The sequence below is a fragment of the Pantherophis guttatus genome, chromosome 2 (assembly GCF_059756535.1).
Source record: "Pantherophis guttatus breed Tessera chromosome 2, ASM5975653v1, whole genome shotgun sequence".
Lineage (NCBI taxonomy): Eukaryota > Metazoa > Chordata > Lepidosauria > Squamata > Colubridae > Pantherophis > Pantherophis guttatus.
In genome coordinates, this window is record NC_142064.1 from 93,496,893 (window position 1) to 93,518,312 (window position 21,420).

Genomic DNA, 21,420 nt, shown 5'->3' on the forward strand with positions numbered 1-21,420 from the left:
ATAAATTATATTCAGAGAATTTATAAAAATTCTCTAAGATTATAACAAATTGTAAATCTTTTCAGCCACCTATTTTCCCATTGTTCAATCTGTACATTATAGCCAAGATATACATTCTTTCATTTGTTTTTCTGTTTCAAATTTCAATAAAAGTTTATACATTTTAGCAATTACATGTTCATTTGTATCCAGTTGTATTTCAAACTCAGTCTTACAATGTTCTAAACCATGAAGTCTCGTCGACTTTAAATCTAATAACCATAAATAAGAAAAATATCCCTTTGCCACCAGTTCTTTTGATTTTGTGTTTCCCTTGACTCTTTTCTGTTTTGTCTTCTGTACCCTTAATGCTTTTGTCTCAAGTGGCACGCTGTAGTTAACAGTCAATGTCATATTCTGGCTCATATTATCTTTTATCTTTTATTTTGTAAAATCTGATAATTGTCTGCATTCTTTAATGATGCACAAAAATTTTTCCTGTTAAGGTATTTATTTTAATTCCAATTTATTCAAAAGCACTTTCACCCAAATGTAATATTTCAAATTTAGTATCACATTTATATCCGTTTTAAACTTTCTCATATACTGTACATCCTTGTTAAACTTTTTGCCAAAAAAAATTTAAATCTCCCCCACCCCCATTTTTCCTTTTTAAAGAAAAATGAAATTCTCTTATCTTGCCACTCAGAAAATCTCTCTAGTTGAAAATCTCTCTACTCTCTATCTCTCTTTATCTCTCTCTAATCTCTCTAATTACATCTGAAAGGGTTTAAGAACAGTAAGGCTTTTGCAAATCTTGTATTCATATTACAGCTGTAAGCTTGATTGAAATCCTTCAACTCCCAGCCTGTCAATTCATGAGTGAATTGCAAAACATCAGTTTCTGCAGTCTCTGTATGAGGAACAGCTTTCCAGAGATCAGGTGGGCAATCTCTCCATCTGTCCTTGTCCAGAGAAACTCCACTGAACAGAATTTGCTGTCTGGCCCTTGATTTCCTCTGTAAATGCTATATCCACTTCCTCAGAGATAATCTAGTCTTCCAAAGATCCTCACCCAGAAGCCTCTAAAACCTGTTTAAAAACATTAAGTTAAATTAGAGAAAGCTCTTTTCCTTTTAAACAAACAATTTCTGAAAAAAAGAAAAATTAATTAGTACAATAGGGTCTGGTTGACAGAAGCAGCATTTTTAACATTTGTGTATTGCTTGCTGTACAAAACATCTACAAGCGATCAAAGAGTAGAGAACATATAAAATCCAGTATCAAATGCAATAACATGCATAGAATAATATAAAAGATGAAAAACATTGCCTACATCTGAAGAGGCAGGGCCAAATTGTAAACATTATTTTTATCATGATAGGAGAACTTTCTTAGTCTTTGCTTTTATCATCTGTGGAATAGAACATTGTTTGCTACATTGCTCCAATCCGCTCAAGAAGACAGTTCAGCTCTGAGCTACATACGTTCTCTTCTGTTGGAAACTTTCCCATATGTTGAAACTATGATTCCTAATTACCATACTGACTAAGAGCTCCGGAAGATGTCATCTTAGCACATCTGCAGCCCCCAAACCTACATTAAGTTGTGAATAATCAAGTCTTAGGCCCCAGAGAGAGAAGGCGGGGACAGGATCATAGCAACAATCCATTGTTAGAAGGTCCACCCCAGATACCTGTTTTTCAGTTGCATTTCTGAATGGAGAGGTTCCATTTTAATATTGTGTTAATATTTTAATATTGTAGCTGCCCTCCATTAGACATAAAACATTTCAGTTTTTCATCTCTTGAAATATCACTGTTGTAACAATACTCTCAGCCTTAAACACTGCTTGATATAGTGCCCACTTGGGAGAAAAAGCCGCCTTGGTTGTTGATGTGGATGATTATTGTGCGTCTGTTAAGATGCTCTACACTACATTAGGAAATAATTCCTACCACTGTTTCCAATCTGTTCCCACTGTGAACTACAGGAATTTTAAAAAAGAAAAACAGGAGCTAGTACCCACTTAGCAATTGGAAGGTACAGTGGTGGGTTGCTCCTAGTTCAGTCCGGTTCTATAGAACTGGTAGTAAAACCTGGGGGAGGCTCCGCCCACCCACCATAACATCATCATGGGTGATCTGCACATGCGCAAAAGCTTCTGTGCATGCGCAGAAGCATGTGCAGAAGCGTACAAGCAAAGCGTGTGCGCGCACTCCCACTGCGAACCAGTAGTAAAGGTAAGTGGAACCCACCCCTGGGAAGGTAGATTATATAGAGACCTTCCAAACTGAACTGGGTTTGTGAATATTAATTGCCATGGTTACACCCACTGCAAAGAAGAGTATGTTTGTACAAGGCCTTTAGAGAACGTTATTTCAATGGAAGATCACCCATGGTGGGACATGTTATCCAAGATCCCAACACATCTTTGTGCTTGTCTAGGCACAACCATCTTTAGAATGATTTTTTTTTCTCAACAAACAACATTTTAATCATTGACTTCAGTGTCTGCACCCAGGCAAAAAAATTTTTTTTTTCAAGGAATCTGCCAGCATAGTAGTTTTATTGAATTCAAAATCCCTAACCATTTGACTAAATCCTTCCTTTTTCCCTTCCCATAATCCAAAACGATAATTGAGATCCAGAAAAATCTTATAAACATTTTTTTTTACCAAGCCAAACCCAGCTTTTCAATGCCTGCACAAAAACTTGTGCAATTATGCTCTACTTGGACGGGGAGGGTGGAGTTGTTTTTCTTTTAGTGAGAGGCACCTTGACAATGTCTTTTTTTTTCTCCTTTAATTATCCTCCAACAATGTCAAGGAACAATTATTCTTTTTTTAAGCACTCCTACACTGTAAAGACTCCTCTTGCATGCACCCACATAGTACACAGAACAGACAATTATGCATAGAAAATATACAATTTTGTGAAAGCAAAATATTATAAAACTTTCTTCTTAAAAAAAAAAAAATCCAGAAACCTAGAATCAGCCTTGTGTGTCTATTTATATGAATTTTGTTTGATCTAGTCACCTTGAAAAAGATTATCTCTACAGATTTCATTCTGTTCTTTTAAATAGTACAAAATAAATATCTATGGCCATGAAGAAAATAGGGGAGATGAGGATGAAGAGCTGCGCATTTTTTCCCATCAATTTGGACTCAAATTGGACTGGAAAAATTATCTTTAGATCCATATCAATTGGACGTCTTCCAAAACTCAGAAATAGTACAATCCATACCCTTCTAATGACCTCTTCCTATGTTGATGTTTCTCCTCGTTTGAGCAGAAAACTACAATTACTCACAATCCTTTTTTCAAACTTTCTTTGCATGCCCTCTTCTCTGAACCCATCACCAATTTATTTGTCCTCAAAGTACACATACAGTCATCAAGAATGGGTACACTTACTCCACATGAGGTCTGACTAATGTAGAACTCCCCTTTACTTGAAAGCAAAGGCTCCTAAACTATGACCTCAAATTGCATGTGCTTTTGCTACCTTGGAAAATATATGGCAGGCAGGAACACCTTAAAAGTTAGGTGCATACAGAATACACACACATATGTACGAAAGTTCATCTGTTACACAGTATACACACACATACCGTGTTACCCTGAAAATAAGACCCTGTCTTATATTTTTTTGAACCCTGAAATAAGCGCTTGGCCTTATTGCCATGTGCTCAAAAATCTGATTGGGCTTATTATCAGGGGATTCTTATTTTGGGGGAAACAAGGTACATATTCATAGAGTCATGAAGTTCTTATTCTAACTGGACTGCCTCCTACATAAATGCAAGCTCTATTCCTCGTATTTTCTTGGCAAATTTACTAGCTCCATTGTGCAGGAATGCAGCCCAGATATAGCAGCCTTAAACAACAAATACGGATTTTCCTTTTCTTCCCCCAAGTTATTGTTTTCAGCTTCCTAGTCTAATTTAACTGTCCCAGGATTTCCTATTGATTCCTCATCCAGTCCAAATTTTCTTGGCTTTTTTTTCAAGATCCATGGAAAGTCAGGTACTGTATTTGTTGCCTTGGGAAATTGCTGGCTAAATTTATACCTTGTGCTACATCAGGGTGTATTTAACGAGCCATAATTCATGGGTTCACACAAAATGTTATAGCCAAACTGGACCCTATCACTTAGTCTAACCTTCCCTACCAGGATATAACATGCTTTTTAGAGGACTAAAATTGAGAAAACAAACCTTTAAGGAACCTCTGTTTCTAGCGCAAACAAAACTCACAAGTCACCCACCTGGATTACAACACAATTTTTATAAAGCAGCGTTGCCATAACTCAACAGAAACTTTCAGCAGATTCTACTTACCTCCTCCTCTTTTCATGTTTTTTTTCAAGCAATTATTATTATTTGTAGTTTTTATTCCATCTAAAAAAACCAAATGTTTGTGCCTTGTTTCATAAGGAGATGGTCTGTTTTTGCACGGCAAACAGATGCTTAATTGGTGGCAATGCAGAAGAGCAAAGGCGTGAATGCTAATGGGATGGCTCATTTTTGGCACATGGTTAACAAGCATAGGAACTTATATCAGGTATTACTAATAGTTTGGCTCAACTCTATGGCATCAGAAGCTGTTATGCCCCGTTTAAAACATATGCTGTGCTTCAGATACCAAATCTTGTTTTCTCCCACTCTTCCCTGCAAAATTTCGGCAACTGTCAATGAAAGGGAGGTTATGCTTAAGGATTGTCAACTGACCAGAAAAACAAAAACAGCTCCAACCTGCTCTACCAGCTGCTGGTTTGATGAAAACGGCAGCTGAAGCTTCTCAAAGTAAGGTGAAAGATGTCATTATCTACTAATATCTGCAAATAATCCCCTCTCAACCCAATTACCTGTATGCTGTTTCAAATTATAGTGATAGGAAGGCGCACTATTCATGTTAAGGCTACCTACCCTGATATTGCTATACTCATGCATGGATGTAGTCCCTTTTTATGTTTTGTATAAATCCTAAATAGCAATAGCAATAGCACTTAGACATATATGCCACTTCATAGTGTTTTACAGTGCTCTCTAAGTGGTTTACAGAGTCAGCATATTTCCCCCAACAATCTGGGTCCTCATTTTAATGACCTCGGAAGGATGGAAAGCTGAGTCGACTTTGAGCTGGTCAGGATCGAACTCCTGCCAGTTAACAGAATTGGCATGCAATACTGCATTCTAACCACAATGCCAGCATGGCTCAAAGTATCTTCTAGTCACAGAATAATTTCGCTTCCCCTCATTGCAAATGGGGTTTACAATTCCTAGAATTGGATCTAGCCATCCTGGTTAAGAATTCTAAGAGTTGCACTCCCATTGTACTTAGAGACCAATGTGTTGGAAAGACTGGCCTAAATGATAAACCCTTTATCTTTTTAGTTCCACAGACAATGAGTATAGGCTATCCAATGATAAAAATATTTTGTTATCTTTTCATTCAGTAGATAAAAAAATCAGAACAAGATTAGCCTAGATATCCATCAGCTTTAGAGTGGACAGCTGAAAAATAAACTGTCCATGTAGAAGTTATTCATGTTGAAATGACCTCTCACATAATAATCTGAATCTTAATGCAGGATATATATCAAATTCTTTTTAAAAATATTCAAGAAAGGGAGCATCTTCCACATCCAGTTACTGGAATTATACTAAATATACTCAGCTAAGTGGCACCACCTAGTTGTCTTTGGCTGATCTCCGAAAAACTAAGCAGTATTGGATGGCGATCATTCAGGAAATGCCAGGGCTGCCAGCTAGACTGGAAAGTTGGAAAATATTATGGGAGAAAGCAACAGCAAACTGCTTTTGTATTATTGCCAAGAAAACTATGCATCTATTTATGAAGTCATCAAAAGTCTAGGTCAACTTGAAGGAGACTTTACTTAACTATAAGTGGGAAGCTATGCCAGGCTAACTGATCCCACCAACTAACAACAGATTCTGATGGCAAATAAATGAATTTTCATTTACTTTTATAATCTACTCTCGTCCAAGAACTGAAAGGTTACAGAGGTTGAATGGAAAGTATACTTGTACCTTTATAACTGTAGCTTAAACAGGAATGTTTCAATAAACAGAACAAGGGGGAAAAAATCCTTGAAATGAATTATTTTGTTGTCTATTCTTATTTTTCCATGTAACTTGTCACCAGTGCTATCAATGGACAAGCTTAAAGATGTCATGAAAGAACTCTACATTTTGTCTCTTCAACCTGGTTCTGGTAGCCTTTTCCACCTTTTCATCTAAAATAATAAAAGAACATCATGGCTCGCACAGTTTGGATGCTGGGTTGGAGGTTAGCAAGCTCACATTCGAGATCAGGGTGCTGCCTTGGGGCAGGATTGAGCTCCCGTCCATTGCTCCAGCTCCTGTCTTGGACAGGAGATGAAAAGAGCACCCAACTGGGTGTCCCCTGGGCAACGATGATGTCACTGGCAAATCCTTTCAACCTGGAAGCACCTCAGTGCTTCTGACGCGAGTGCTATGTTCTGAATCAAACGAATGCCCACAAAAGCATTACATCGATTTTAAAAGAGGTGGAAGTTATATGCCATCAAGTCTGGATGATACGGTGGATGGAGTGAAATCCAACTTCACAATTCAAGGATCCATGTGAATAGCATAATCTGAATCCCCAAAACATACCAATGAGTTTTCCTGCTAAAGCCCGAGTTTTAATTATTTGCAGGTGAAGCAGTCACAATGCTATGAAGAAACCTTCATTCTCACATGGCAACAACTACTAGCAAATTTCAGCTGTTGAAGTTTTTGTCTCTACTATCAGCATGCAAGGGATTCATCTTACACAAATTTTCTGATATTGAAGTAGTTCAATAATGTGACCATGTGTTGCTCTGAAATGCCAAGATTAACAAGATATTCCTTTCAGTATTCTGCCAATTGTCCTTAACCAATTCATCTGCAGGCTCTTCAAACAGACACTCATACTCTAGTCACCTTATGGCTTGACTACTGCAACATGCTCTACATGGGGCTGCCCTTGAAGGCTACCCCCAACTGGTCAGAACATGACAGGCATGCCTCAGGATGCCCAAGTAACACCTCTATTTTGCAAGTTGCAGTGGTTGCCAGATTACGTCTACATGCAATTCAAGATGCTGGTTGTTACCTATATAGCCCTACATGGCATAAGGCCTGGTTACCTTAGGGACTGCCCATTTTCCATAATATCTACCCAGCTGATTGAACCCTACAGGGTTGGTACACTCTGGGTTCCTTCAATTATGTCATCTATTGGGACCCCAGAAATGCACCTTCTGGAATGAGGTTCCCCCACTCTGCTGTTGTTTAGAAGAGTGGTAAAAACCTGCCTCTTCATTCAGGCCTTTGGCAAGGAAGAATGAGAGCCCTCACGTCATCATGCTTGGCATCTTTTATCTTATGCTTTATTGATTTTATTGTAATTTCTTTGTTGTGGGTTGCCCAGAGTCATTGAGAGTTGAGTGGCATTCAAGATGATGACCTGGTCCTTTGCAAGTTACAAGTTGTCCAATTTATAAAAATGGAAGCATTAATTTTCATTCAACTGTCATATAAGTAAAATTCCCACCCTGAATACTCAACATTAGTGTCTGAGTTATGTTAGGCTGAGAGATAGTGGCTTGATTCATGTATCGTACTAAGCTATGATTTTAACCTATAGTTTATTTAATTTGCCACAATTAAAAAGGCGGATATTCCACTAAATAATAAATCATAGATATACAACTCCAATATCTGGGTTCATACAACTTCTAAACCAAAACCAAGGAAAATCAAGCAACTCTATATTCCGTCATCTACAGGTCCATATCTTTAATTTAAAAAAAGCATTAATTTCTTCTTAAGAATTCCAAGACTTCCAATGTCTTCGTGGAATCTTTGAATACTTCAGATATTGTGTTCCATTGGATTTTAAAAATGAACATAACCCAACAATTTTATTCTTAGTAATACAAATGGACTCCGTAATTTAATTCAAGTCACAGATTACTCGAACTGCTTACCTCAAGTTAATTTGTAGTTTCTATTCTGATTCATTAGTTATGTAAACTCACAATGCCAATAAGAAGACTTAAGCAGTATAACGAAATAATATACATAGTTAGATATAATTCTTTATTGGCCAAGTGTGATTGGACACACAAGGAATTTGTCTTTGGTGCATATGCTCTCAGTGTACGTAAAAAGAAAAGATACATTTGTTAAGATATATAAGTAATATATATCAACACCCAACCCCCTCTTTCCAATACTAGGAACAACTTTTAAATATTTCCAAAGATTCGTGAAAAACATTTTCAATAATCATGGTCTAGTGCAGGGATGTCAAACTTGATTTCATTGAGGGCCGCATTGGCAGGATGCGGCCAACTCAACGTCACTCGTGTTGGGGGCACCTGTGGTGGCCAAGTGCTAAGGCAGGATTTACCTCAGATCCTCCCTCTCATTATAATCTCCTTCCTTCCTTCCTTCCTTCCTTCCTTCCTTCCTTCCTTCCTTCCTTCCTTCCTTCCTCCCTCCCTCCCTCCCTCCCTCCCTCCCTCCCTCCTCTCTTCCTTCTCCTTTCTTCTTCCTTTCCCTCTTTCCTTCTTTTTCCTTCCTTGCTTTCTTCCCATCTTCCCTTCTTTTTCTTTGTCCTTCCTCTTTCCCCTTCTCCTTTCCTGTCCCTTCTTGGATGCTCAAATGCAAAGAAGAAAACATTTCTCCTTTTGTTTTGTTTTTACTTTGTTTTGTTAGCCCTCTGCCAGCAAAAATGGAGCCCGGGGAGGGGAGCGCAGACGGCCCTCCCGAGCTCCGTTTTCACTGGCAGAGGCCCTGCGGGCCGGTCCTTCCCTGTTTCCAGGGCGGCCCCACGGGCCAGATTTAAACCTTAAAATTGACACCCCTGGTCTAGTGTCTAATGAATTCAAAAGGAAAAGGGACTCTAAACTCAGTACCCCTCTGAGAATGCTTCATCCTTTTTAGATATTTTTTTTTTTTTTGCCATCCTCAGTTTTTGTCATACCTGAATCACCATTCATCGGTTTGCAGGAGAAGAACTTTGGAAGGAGACAACTTTAAGATATTTTGCTTCTGTACCATTTGAGATTAAAGCTAGGCTCTTGAGTTTTGCCTGGTGGTCAATTAAGAGTAGAAAAAAAATAGGAATTAATACATTTTGCAGCAAGTCTCCAAATCAAATGCTATGTATTTCTGGTACGCCCAGCCCAATGTTTGAATCCATTTCAGATGCTATCAGAGTGTGAAGCCATTCAATTAATTACAGATACGGATGTATAAACTTCAGTGATTAAGACCTGGACTCCTGGTGAGTGCATCCGTATACAATGATACAATTTTTTTGGGAACAGTACCAAAGGGTTTTGCCACTGCTGCCTTTTGCGATTCTTTTTGACGTCCCAGTTTTCGTGGTTAGGCTCCAAGAAAAACTGGCAATATGGTGACAATAAAGCTCTTAAGATGGGAAAGGTGAATCAACTTGAAGATTAGTCACTGGATGAGTGGGCTTTAGAGAGGAGTCAAATGAGACTGAAAATGTAAGCTAGCTTGGCATCCACCCACTGTGCCATCGTTAGCAAGAAATGCTTTTCTAGTTAAGAAATAGATGAGAAACCAGATGCTTTATTGCTTGCCAGATTTTCTATAGTTACAGGTCAGCATTTTATTTTCCTGACAAACATTTAAAGATGCTCAGATTAAAATGCATCGATGTTTAAGTCAAAGATAGATAGATAGATAGATAGATAGATAGATAGATAGATAATTTTATTTATTTATTTATTTATTTGTCAAGAATATATAAGATAACAGGTAAAAGTATAAACATAATTTGAATACATGAAAAGAGAAAGTAAAAAGGAATATAAGGACAGGGACAATAGGCACGCTGGTGCACTTATGCACGCCCCTTACAGACCTCTTAGGAATGGGGTGAGGTCAACAATAGAAAATTTAAGGTTAAAGTTTTGGGGGTTTGGGAAAGAAACTACAGAGTCAGGTAGTGCATTCCAGTCATTGACCACTCTGTTACTGAAGTCATATTTTCTGCAATCGATTTTGGAATGGTTCACTTTAAGTTTGTATTTATTATTTGCTTGTGTATTGTTGTGGCTGAAGCTGAAGTAGTCATTGATAGGAAGGACATTGTGGCAGATAATTTTATGTACTACACTTAGGTCAGACCGAAGTCGGCGTGGTTCTAAGTTGTCTAAACCCAAAATTTGGAGTCTGGTGGCATAAGGTATTTTATTGCAGGTAGAGGAAAGGAGGACTCTTCTCATAAAAATCTCTGGATTCTCTCAATTGTATTTATGTCCGATATGCAGTGTGGGTTCCAGACAGATGAGCTGTATTTGAGAATTGGTCTAGCAAATGTTTTGTATGCTCTAGTTAGTAGTACAATACTACCAGAGAAGAAGCTATGCAAAATTAGGTTAACAACTCTTAATGCCTTTTTGGCAATGTTGTTACAGTGGGCTTTGGCACATAGATAGATAGATAGATAGATAGATAGATAGATAGATAGATAGATAGACAGACAGACAGACAGACAGACAGACAGACAGACAGACAGACAGATATCCTAAAAGTTTTGTTAAACTATTCCATATACTTCTCTAGCTGCTAAGGGAATGTTTTATTCAATCTAAAGCAAAGACAAATATTGAATATTTTATTTCTGCTCTATCTCGGGCAATACGATCACTTGGATTGTCCTTACCTCTGTTCTGTGCTTTGCAGTAACAGCATTATGGAAAAAAGGTCTAAACCAAGAGGTCAGAATTGATCTATATCATTGGTCATTGATAGCAATGGTGGGTTCCTCCCGGTTCGGCCCGGTTCTCCCGAGCTGGTAGCGGTGACGATATGATGTCACCGAATCGGTTCTCCCCCCCGCCCCCACCCCTCCACGTCCCCCCCACGTTATTCTTACCTTTTATTTGGCCCCACCCCCAATCTATTGCTGCCTCCTGAGTCCCAGCTGATGGCTAGAGGGAAAAAAACTTTAACCTCTTGTCACGGGGCTTCAAAGGGCCATCCTACAGCTGATCAGTGTTAAAAGAAAACAAATAAGTAGACCAGTGCCTGCAAAAATACATGAGTGCCTGCAAAAATACATGAGTAGATCAGTGCCTGCAAAAATAAATGGGTACATCGGTACAGCTCTGCAAGCAGTTAAAAGCCTGGTAGACCAGTACCTCTGCTAAATCCTAAATAATTGTCACATGACCATCAAGCCACGCCCAGAAAATAAGCCATGCCCACAGAACCAGTAGTAAAAAATTTTAGAACCCACCCCGATTGGTAGCACCAGAATTTCAGACAATTTATGCTTCAGATCATGGTGCATATACAGAATATACAGAATGGCAGGTAGTGAAAGGAGGTGGGAAGTGAGACAATCTTTCTTTTAAAGTGAAGTCTTCCTTGATTTAAGCTCAACTCCTGGTGATTACAGGTACAGTAGCTCTCAACCTATGACCATAACTGAGCTCAACGTTTCTAAGCAAGATAGCTGTTAAGTGAGTCGTCCCATTTTACAACTTTTCTTGCCACGGCTGTTAAGTGAATCACTGCAGTTGTTAAATTAGTAACACGGTTGTTAAGCGAATCTGGCTTCCTCATGGACGTTGCTTGCCAGAAAGTGGCAAAAGGCGATCGCTGTTGCCGAGCCTCCAAATTTTGATCATGTGACCGTGGGAATGCTGCAACGGTTGTAAGTGTGAAAAACGGTCATAAGTCGCTTTTTTCAGTGCTGTGGTAAGTTCGAAAGGTCACTAAATGAATGATTGTAACTCGAAGATTACCTATGCATAGATATAGCTATGGTGACGCAGGGTTTTTGCAACAACATGGAGAAGGTTCACCATTGGCTTCTTTTGGTAACATTCCTGTCCAGTTTATAACCTACTGTAATACAAACTAGCCACAGTCTGTTTAGAAGCTCCCACCTCCTAAACCATCCCTATTAATAAACCTACTCTTTTTGTTTGCCTGATGGCTAATGTTGAGCTTCTATTAAGCCCTAGAAAAATCAAAAGAGCCAGGCAGTTCAAATGAGTATAAAGATTTATTGCAAGCTCATGCTGTCTACAAGAATCTGAACTACTAGGTTAAAGCAAATTGGAGGTAGATAAGAGTCAATGGAATTCAAGATGGGCTCGACCAGGGTGGGTTCTGAAATTTTTTACTACCGGTTCTGTGGGCGTGGCTTATTTTGTGGGTGTGGCTTGATGGTCATGTGACAATTATTTAGGCTTTAGCAGAGATACTGGTCTACCAGGCTTTTAACTGCTTGCAGAGCTGTACTGATCTACCCATTTATTTTTTGCAGGCACTGATCTACTCATGTATTTTTGCAGGCACTGGTCTACCCATTTATTTTTGCAGGCACTGATCTACTCATGTATTTTTGCAGGCATCGGTCTACTCATTTGTTTACTTTTAACATTGATCAGCTGTAAGGCAGCCCTTTGAAGCCCCGCAGCAAGAGTTTAAACAGTTTTTTTCCATCTAGCCATCAACTGGGACTCAGGAGGCAGCAATAGATTGGGGGCGGGGCCAAATAAAAGGTAAGAATAACGCGGGGGGTGGGGGGGTAGGCGGGGGGCAGAACCGGTTCGGTGACATCATATCGTCACTGCTACCGGTTCGGGAGAACCAGGCCGAACCAGGAGGAACCCACTACTGGGCTGGGCTTAGATCTCTTGTAGGCACGCAAAGACTCAAGATTGATGATGCACTTGATCCCTCCCTCAGGCTCTGCCTGGTTATCTCGTACAGCTTCTTCGCCCACCCAGAGTTTTTATTAAATAAACAAATGCCCAGTTGGGCAAACTAAATTGACTAGCTTGAGAAAAAAAATGTATATCTTAAGAGAAAATTGTATAAGTAAGGTCTACCATGGGTCAATAATGAATCCCCTCTTTTTTTATTATTATTATGCCTAAAGCTTCAAGAAGGTGGACTATTACATTCAGTGTTGAGTGCCACTGTAGAGAAAGTGGATATCACAGACCAACCATCTTTATCTGAACTCTTCAGAATTATTAAGGCTGTAAAGGAATGAACCAAAAGAGATTTTTCTCTTCGTTTTACAGTATTGGGAGTTTCTGGCAGATGCTTCACTTCTACAACAGGCTAGCATCGTAAGGAAAAAAGCATGCTTGCAAGTTATTACAAACAACCCAGACGGAATTAAATAGTTGTGTTTCCAGTAGAACAGTCTACTGATTTGTACTGTATGACTGATCAGTCAATTTCACTTAAGGAATCTTAGCAGCACTATGATAGTACTAGTGATTAATAGTTTAAGCACTGGACTTTTCTTAAAGTTTTTGGAGTTTTGATTAGAAAAGGAAAAGAGCTTGATAAGAAAGTCAGGAATGGAGCATAGTGAGTTCAGAAACATTTTTTCCTCTCCCACATGACTCTAGAATTCATTCCAGTATCAATTATTTGCAAGTTGTTGTGTTCTCTTTTCTTTTTTTAATCAGATAAATTGATTAGCAGCAGGATTAGTACTGTTAAAGGAAATATTTCCAACTATATCCCTTAAAAATCCTTCCTTTTTTGGAGAAAAACAGTCAAATATATAGTGGGGAAGCAGAATTTTTTTTCTAAGCATACATCTCTATACTGTAGCTGTAAGATTAAAGTTAGCAGAGCGTTTCCGTGACAATTTCTAGATGTGTAGATTTCAATCCCCAGAATTGTCAGCAGTGGTCATCCCAACTGGGGAATTCTGGGAATTCTTGAAGTCTACATGTCTAGAAGTTGCCAAAGTTGAAAAAGAGTAGATACAGGTTGTCCACAATTTACAACCAGCTGCTTAACAATCATTCAGAGTTATGATGGACCTCATCAAAGCTACTTATGACCCATTTTCAGAGTTAGGATGGGCACCCACAGACACATCTGGAGTCACATGATTGCATTGTGGACTCTTGGCAACTGGTTTACCCTTACAGCTATTTACAGTCACATGATCATGATGAGAAATGGGATTTTTTTTGCTGGTTTCCGGAATTTATTTCTAGTTTTCAACAAAAAAAACACCCATTGGGAAAATGAATTTGCTTAACAACTGACTGCTGTATTCACTTAATAGCCACTGTGTTTGCTTAAGAACCATAATAAAAAACAGTCATAACTTCAAATCCAATTATGTGATGCCTTGACTTACGACTGCAATGACTTATGACTGTAATTCTGTCTCAATTACAGTCATTTGTTGAGGACTACCTGTTAGCTTCCTGACTAGAAATCTCATGGTGTCATGATAAAAATGCAAATACAGAATGAAAGAAAATATAAAGTTAGGGACCAGTTTTTATATATTTTTTCAAATGTGCCAAGCCATCTGTGGCTAATGTAAAAAAAAACAAAACAACAAAATAAGTTTTCAGTACTAGGTGACACATTGTTTATACTTTGCCATGTGAGCCTCCATCTGTCATAGAGAAAAATCAACCCTCTTCAATGATAACTCTCAATGCTTAAAGGATAAAAATATTTTTTAAAATAAAATATCTATAATGATCAGCTTAACTCTTATCTTCCAGAGAAAGCCTATTTTACCCTGATTAAGAGTATCATGCACAAAATAATACGAAGCATGATATATAACAATGATTGGGGATTAAACAGAAAAAAATATTATAATATCCAACATTTTCCCCAGTGGAAGCAATTCATAGAACCTGTTACAACACAGGAGAGAGAGAGAAAGAGGTAAAGTTTTAGATCTCCAGTTTAGGGCAAGAAAAGACTAGTTAGAAGACAATCTTAGAGTGTTATTTTCAGCTAGTTTAGAAAGTGGTACACTAGATGTTAACTAGCGGTACACTTCTCCTGCCCACCTAGCAGTTTGAAAGCATGCAAATGCGAGAGATTAATAGGTATCATTTTGGTGGAAAAGTAACAGTGTCCCGTGAGCCTTTGGCGTATAGCCATGCTGGCCATATGACCGCGGAAAATGTCTTCAGACAATTCTGGTTCCCTCAGCCAAGAAACAGAGATAGCAATAGCAATAACACTTAGATTTATATACCACTTCACAGTGCTTTACAGCCCTCTCTAAGCAGTTTACAGAGTCAGCATATTGCCCTCAACAATCTGGCTCCTCATTTTACTGACCTTGAAAGGTTGGAAGGCTGAGTCAACCTTAAGCCGGCCAGGATTGAAGGAATCGAACTCCCTGGCAATGTGAGTAGAGTTAGCCTACAATAATAATGCATTCCAGTAGTGGGTTCCTCTTACCTTTACTACCAGTTCGGAACCGGGAGCACATGCACCATGCTTCTGCGCATGCACAGAACCTTCTGCACATGCACAGAGCATCTGCGATGACGTCCAGATGGGTGGGCGGAGCCTCCCACCGTCGCCACTACTGGTTTGCCCGAACCAGGGCAAACTGGTAGAAACCCACCACTACTGCATTCAAACCACTGTGCCACCACAGCTTATATGAGCACCGTGCCCTAGAATCAGACATGACTGACAGGGAAACCTTTATCTTTACCTTACATCAGATGTGCCTTCAGTCTAAATAAAATAACTTCTAAATAAGAGCATGTATCTCTAGCAAGGATGTCTGTTATCAATAGCACCATAAACGCTAGACTGAAGTCCTGTGGAAAGAAACTTTACGACAGCAGTTGTTAAAATATCTCTACTTATTTTTTCCCCCTTTATTTCTTTTTAAGCTTTTGATAGACCAGCCCATAGCTGCAGAGTTAAGCTTCAGACCTCTGTAGTCATCATTCTCATGTGGCAGAATATACTGCTTCTACGCTCTAAGTACTGGAATCTCCAAAGGCACCCTGGGAAGTGGACAGGTATCAGCAGCCAGGAGTTTTCTTCCACAGCTACCTGGGTGCTTGTCCTACAAGTCAACCTCAACATTTAAAATCTGGATGCTTTGGTTTTTGCCACTTATTTAACCGTTCACTTGATTCAACTTTGTACAAAAGTTACTAAGTCTTAGGCATCTATGAGTGTCAGCAAATGTTTACCATTGCAGCATAGTTGCTACACATGGCACAGTTCCAAAGAGTCTCCTGCCAAAAATGTTTATTCTTATTTATTTATTAAAGGAAATTCATACGGTTGCCCAACTCATAGTGACTCCAGGTGGTTTATGGAAGTAAATGTTGTGACTCTGACCCCCAAGGCCGACTTATGGGAGGGAGAAGGCTCCGAACATGAAGGAGAGGAGTTGGCTAGGCCTCCCTCTCCAGGACCCTTCTCTCTGGCAATGCCTCAGGTGTCTCCCGAGGGAGGAGAGATTGGCCAGGAGCCAGATATCTCCTCACAGTCGGACAGTGACGGAGATAAGTCTTGGCTGGATCCACACCAGTGTCGGAGAGACAAGCGCATGCAGCAGAAAAGGAGGCGTGCCAGAGATTAAGCTGAGTCACTGGACCACACCCCACAGGGGATATAAGGGGGTGATGTGGCTATTCAGACTCTGTGACGGACAAAACTAACTACTAGCGAGTCACATTGTATCTTTGCAACAACGATATCTGCCTTGGAATTAATACGGACTGGACTTGACAATTCTTGAACTGTGTATATCTTGTTTGGCTTAATCTGTCGCAGGAACAACCCCTCCCTTTATGGATAAAGTTCTTGGCAAGCAGCTACTGGGTTGCTGCCAATCCTCTTATCGAAAGAATTTGTTGTCTGCCAGTTTTATTTAACCCCTGGATATCTGTTTGTGTGTGTGTGTGAGACGGGGACAGAACAGTAAAATCCCCAATACAAAACCCAATAAATCCCCTCTCACCCAATGACACCCAACATACAAACCACCTGATGGTCTCCATATCACCCTGGGGTCCCTAGACCCACTGGCAAAGTCATGTCATCAGGACCTTTACCAAAAGATTATCAAGGTAGGGGCCAATCGTACCTCTGCGGCGATTATGTTCCATGGAGAAGGCCCTTCTTCTTGGTTCTACTAGATGGACCTTCTTAATAGAAGGGACCCATAATATATCCTGCCTCCCCACTCTGGGTCAGGTAGATGTGACTGAGAACAGATGATCCTTCAAATAACCTGGTCTCAAGCCATTAGGGCTTTAAAAGTGACAACCAGCACCTTGAATTGGACACTGAAGCAAATTGGTGACCAATGCAGCTCTCGCAAGAGAGATGACCCGTGTGCAAATCTAGACTTGCACAGAATCACACAGGCCACTACATTTTGAATCAATTGAAGCTTCTGGATACTTTTCAAGAGCAGGTAACAGTAACAGAGTTGGAAGGGACCTTAGAGGTCATCTAGTCCAACCGTCTGCTCACTCAGGAGACCTAGGGATTCGAACCGCTGAACTGCCGATCTTTCTGATCAACAAGCTCAGTGTCTTAGTCACTGAGCCACCTGTCCCATGTAGAGTGTATTATAGTAGTCAAGAAGGAAGGTGTTGGATGTCAAATGCTTTAAGTTTAATATCTGATATTGCAAAATAGTTATACTTCGTGGAACTGACTATTGTGTCTTACAGAGTATTTGAAAGAAAGTATCTGGGGATCTATAGAAAAGAAAAGAAAAGCTAAGTTAATCTTGGGAATCTAGTCTGAAATAGTTAGAGTTGGTACATTGTAATTAGCTTGCTGTCTATTTTGCAAGCTATTTACTTAAAATGACAAAGGACCCTCTAGTATGATTAATCAGATTAATCTGGGTGATTACAGAATATGCTCATTGCACTATGCATTGTTCATATTTCTGCAACCCTTGCAAGTTCCCAAACATGTTCTTGTTTGTCTGTGGCCATGTTTTGACTCTAGTCATGTCAGCACAGAGTATTGAACAATATCCCTTTGGTGTCCCAGCTCCCTAAACACAGCAATATGAACTATTACATCAAGTGCCTGGTATAATGGTCTGTGGGAATATCCTTTAGAGGAGAAAGCACTGCAGCCAGGGCAACAGTCAGATAAAAGATTTCCCAGCCCAAAGAAGGAATGGGGATGTGAAAAGTGTCTCAGTAGGGACTCTCCCTAGTTCCCTGGAAAGTACAGGCAAAGGGAGAGAGAGATGCATTCAGACTTGCCAGTAGTATCTGTAACTTTGTGATAAAGGTAGTGTTAATACTCATCATATTCAGGGGTGGGTTCTAAATTTTTTTACTACCAGTTCTGTGAGCGTGGCTTATTTTGTGGGTGTGGTTTGGAGGTCATGTGACTAGGTGGGCGTGGCTAGCTGGTCAGAGTCATTTCTGGAAGGTCCTCGCACTTACGACCAGTCCTCGCACTTACGACCCGACTCATTTGTTTGCTTTTAACACTGATCAGCTGTAGGATGGCCCTTTGAAGCCCCGCGGCAAGAGTTTAAACAGTTTTTTTCCCTCTAGTCATCAGCTGGGACTCAGGAGGCAGCAATAGATTGGGGGTGGGACCAAATAAAAGGTAAGAATAACGTGGGGGGGTGGAGGGGTGGGGGGGAGGGCGGGGGGGGGAGAACCGGTTCGGTGATGTCATATCGTCACCGCTACCGGCTCGGCCGAACCGGACCGAACCGGGAGAAACCCACCACTGATTACATTGCTTTCCTAGCTGGACTACTTGAAGAGCTGCCATCTAGTTAGCAAGATGGGATATACCATAGAGGAACCTAGCAGACAGAGGTGGAAGAGACAAACATCAGCAAGATTTTTGCGATATGAGCAAGATAAATGCTATCATGTGGTGATTTGGGTAGCATGAGACCCTGTAAGGATAGGATACGAACAATGGGCTAATTGAGACTATTTGTTATTTATTATATTTATCATTTGAAAAGTCTGCTTCAGACACTAATCTATCATGGCACATTGTAACCAAGCCTTTCATGAAGTAAAGTAACATGAGGGAAAGCCCAAAACTGTTATTTGATTATCAACTCATTGTGAGAGAAATCAAATCCAGAATATCCTAAAATTTGATTATGTAGACTCCTGATCTGAATTCAGTATTTTTCTTCAATACATATATCTCAAACATTCTGAGGAGAATAACTGGGTCTCCTTTGCTTCTGCAAATGTAGAGGGACTAGGGAATGGCCTTGAGAAGAGACAGCAGGAAGAACCACAACCAAGGGAGTAGTGAGATACGAAGTACTTCAGCATGGGCCAAGGCAGGGGTCAGCAACCTGTGGCTCTGGAGCCGCATGTGGCTCTTTCACCCTTCTGCTATGGCTCCCTGTCACTTAAAATATGCACCACAACCGCCAATGTGTGACATCTGCCAGCACGCGATTTATTGAGCTTTTCAATTAACCCCCAGTAGGCCAACCATGAATAAATTCAAGGAAAAAAAAGGTTCAGAAGAAAATAGAACGTTTAATTCAACTACATATGCTAATTTTGTGGCCGCTCAAGAAACAGTCAGGCACGGGAAGGGTTTTGTGGCTCCTGGTGTTTTCTTTTCTGTGGGAAACGGGGCCAAATGTCTCTTTGAGTGTTTAAGGTTGCAGACCCCAAGGAAGCAACTTGAGAAAATATCTCGGACACTCCCTTTTCTAGTTCATATGAAGGTAAACTTAGGGAGGAGGAAGAACATTCACATGTGGAAGATTCTCTAACTATAGCTATTGCAATAAAGGTTGACTCAGCCTTCTATCCTTTCTAAGATAGGTAAATTGAGGACCCAGTTTGTGGGGGGAATAAGCTGACTTTGTATAAATATACAAAAGTATGAAAGCTATTGCTTAACACATTGTAAGCCACCCTGAGTCTCCGGAGAAGGGCGGCATATAAATCAAATTAAAAAAAAAAAAAAAGTTACTGTTGACACTAAAAATAGTCCTGACCTATATGGCATTGGTTCCTTAATCTGATTTACCTTGTGGTGCTGACTTCAACTGTTCTTAAATATCAGATTCCTAGACTTCATTCCAGAAACATTCAGGAAATGCATATTCATTACATCACTGTAAAAAAGAAGATTATACCTCTTAAAAAGCCAATATTTAAATTAACCTTTCTGGTATTTAACAAATGAAGGGGAAAAAAAGAGAACTCTTACCAAAGGCTTATGTCAAAACTTTTCAGTAGATATTCCAGGCAGATCAATTCCATTTGCTTCTAAGGAAAAAACACTTCTCTTAATTATATATTTTATATGGACACTTGATCCACTCTATTCCATCCTAGCCTACGGACCTGACCAAAACTGCAATCAAATCAGCTGAAATGTTCTAACTTCTATTTTTACTGTAGTATATTTCCAAAAGGTAAAGGATCAATTCCTAGAAGATCTGTTCCAAACTTTATGATCCATTGATCATCCATTGATCATAAAAAGTTCTGTTTGCCAGGAACTCATTTTCTCTGAGGTCTGGACTTGGTCTCAAATTAACCACAAGGAGTCCTCAACTTACAACTGTTTGTTTAGAGTCTGTTTGAGGTTACCGTTACACTGACAGAACTGACTTACAACTTTCATTTATGACCATCGTATGATTCTCCTCGGTCACATGATCAAAGTTTGGGCTATTGGTAACCGGCATGTATTTACAATGATTAAAACATCTGAGAGTCATGTGATCACTATTTGTGACCTTCCCACTGGCTTCCAACAAGCAAAGCCAAGGGGGGTGTTAGAAGAAATATCCTTCTGGGTTCAGCTCCAAGTGGGGAAAAAGACACTGGAAACATGGAGATTGCTTGAAAAATGGTTTAATGGTGGACAAAATCACATGGTTTGAGTTCCTGAACAGAAAAAGGGGCTGAGATGCTGTGAGTTCCCGGGTTTTATGCCCTCTCTGGCTTTGAACTTCCTGGGGCCCAGAAAGAGTATCCTGATTGGTTGTCAGACTCCCAGGGGGTGGGGGTCTTAACTAGTCTTGCTGGCTGATGTAATCTTCCCAGGTGCCATGTGGTGAGTTTCTGTTACTAGATGGGTCCTATTGTATTGCAGATGATGGACTATTGACAGAGATGGGAGGGAAATGAGTTTCTGCCTCTGGCCCATTGACAAAGGGTGGGGGGGGCAAGAAGGTGGGAGCTGCTTCATCTTTAAAACATGCTTCTCCATTTCTCATCCAGGGAAACATAATATTCTGCCTTTTTAATATTTTCTAAAATATTTCATTCTTCTAGGAAAGGGGTGGGTGCTAACTTCCTACAGGGGGAAGCCAGATTCACTAAAAGACCACATGATTCACTTAATAACTGCAGTGATTTGCTCAAGCAACCATTGCAAAAAACGGTCATAAAATTGGGCGTAATTGATTTATTTAGCAATAAAAAATTCTGGTTCTGATTGCAGTTGTAAGTCGAGGATTGCCTATGATGATGGTTATGTAACTCAAATCTTCTATATCTTTGAATGTACCATATTTGCAAATGACTTCGAGGCTGGCTTAATTCTCATTACTTCCACAAGAAGCAGAACCTTGTCTTTCATACACACTCTACAGCTT

The 21,420-nt window shown here is 39.8% G+C and overlaps 1 long non-coding RNA gene across 1 annotated transcript; it reads right to left on the bottom strand.

Moving 5' to 3' along the window:
• Positions 1-122: 122 nt before the first annotated feature.
• LOC117661644 (uncharacterized) lies at positions 123-21,094 on the bottom strand. The gene is made up of 2 exons (XR_015732315.1): positions 19,839-21,094; positions 123-1,071 (listed from the first exon to the last, which is right to left on the bottom strand). It is a non-coding gene; the product is annotated as an uncharacterized LOC117661644 (long non-coding RNA).
• Positions 21,095-21,420: the final 326 nt, after the last annotated feature.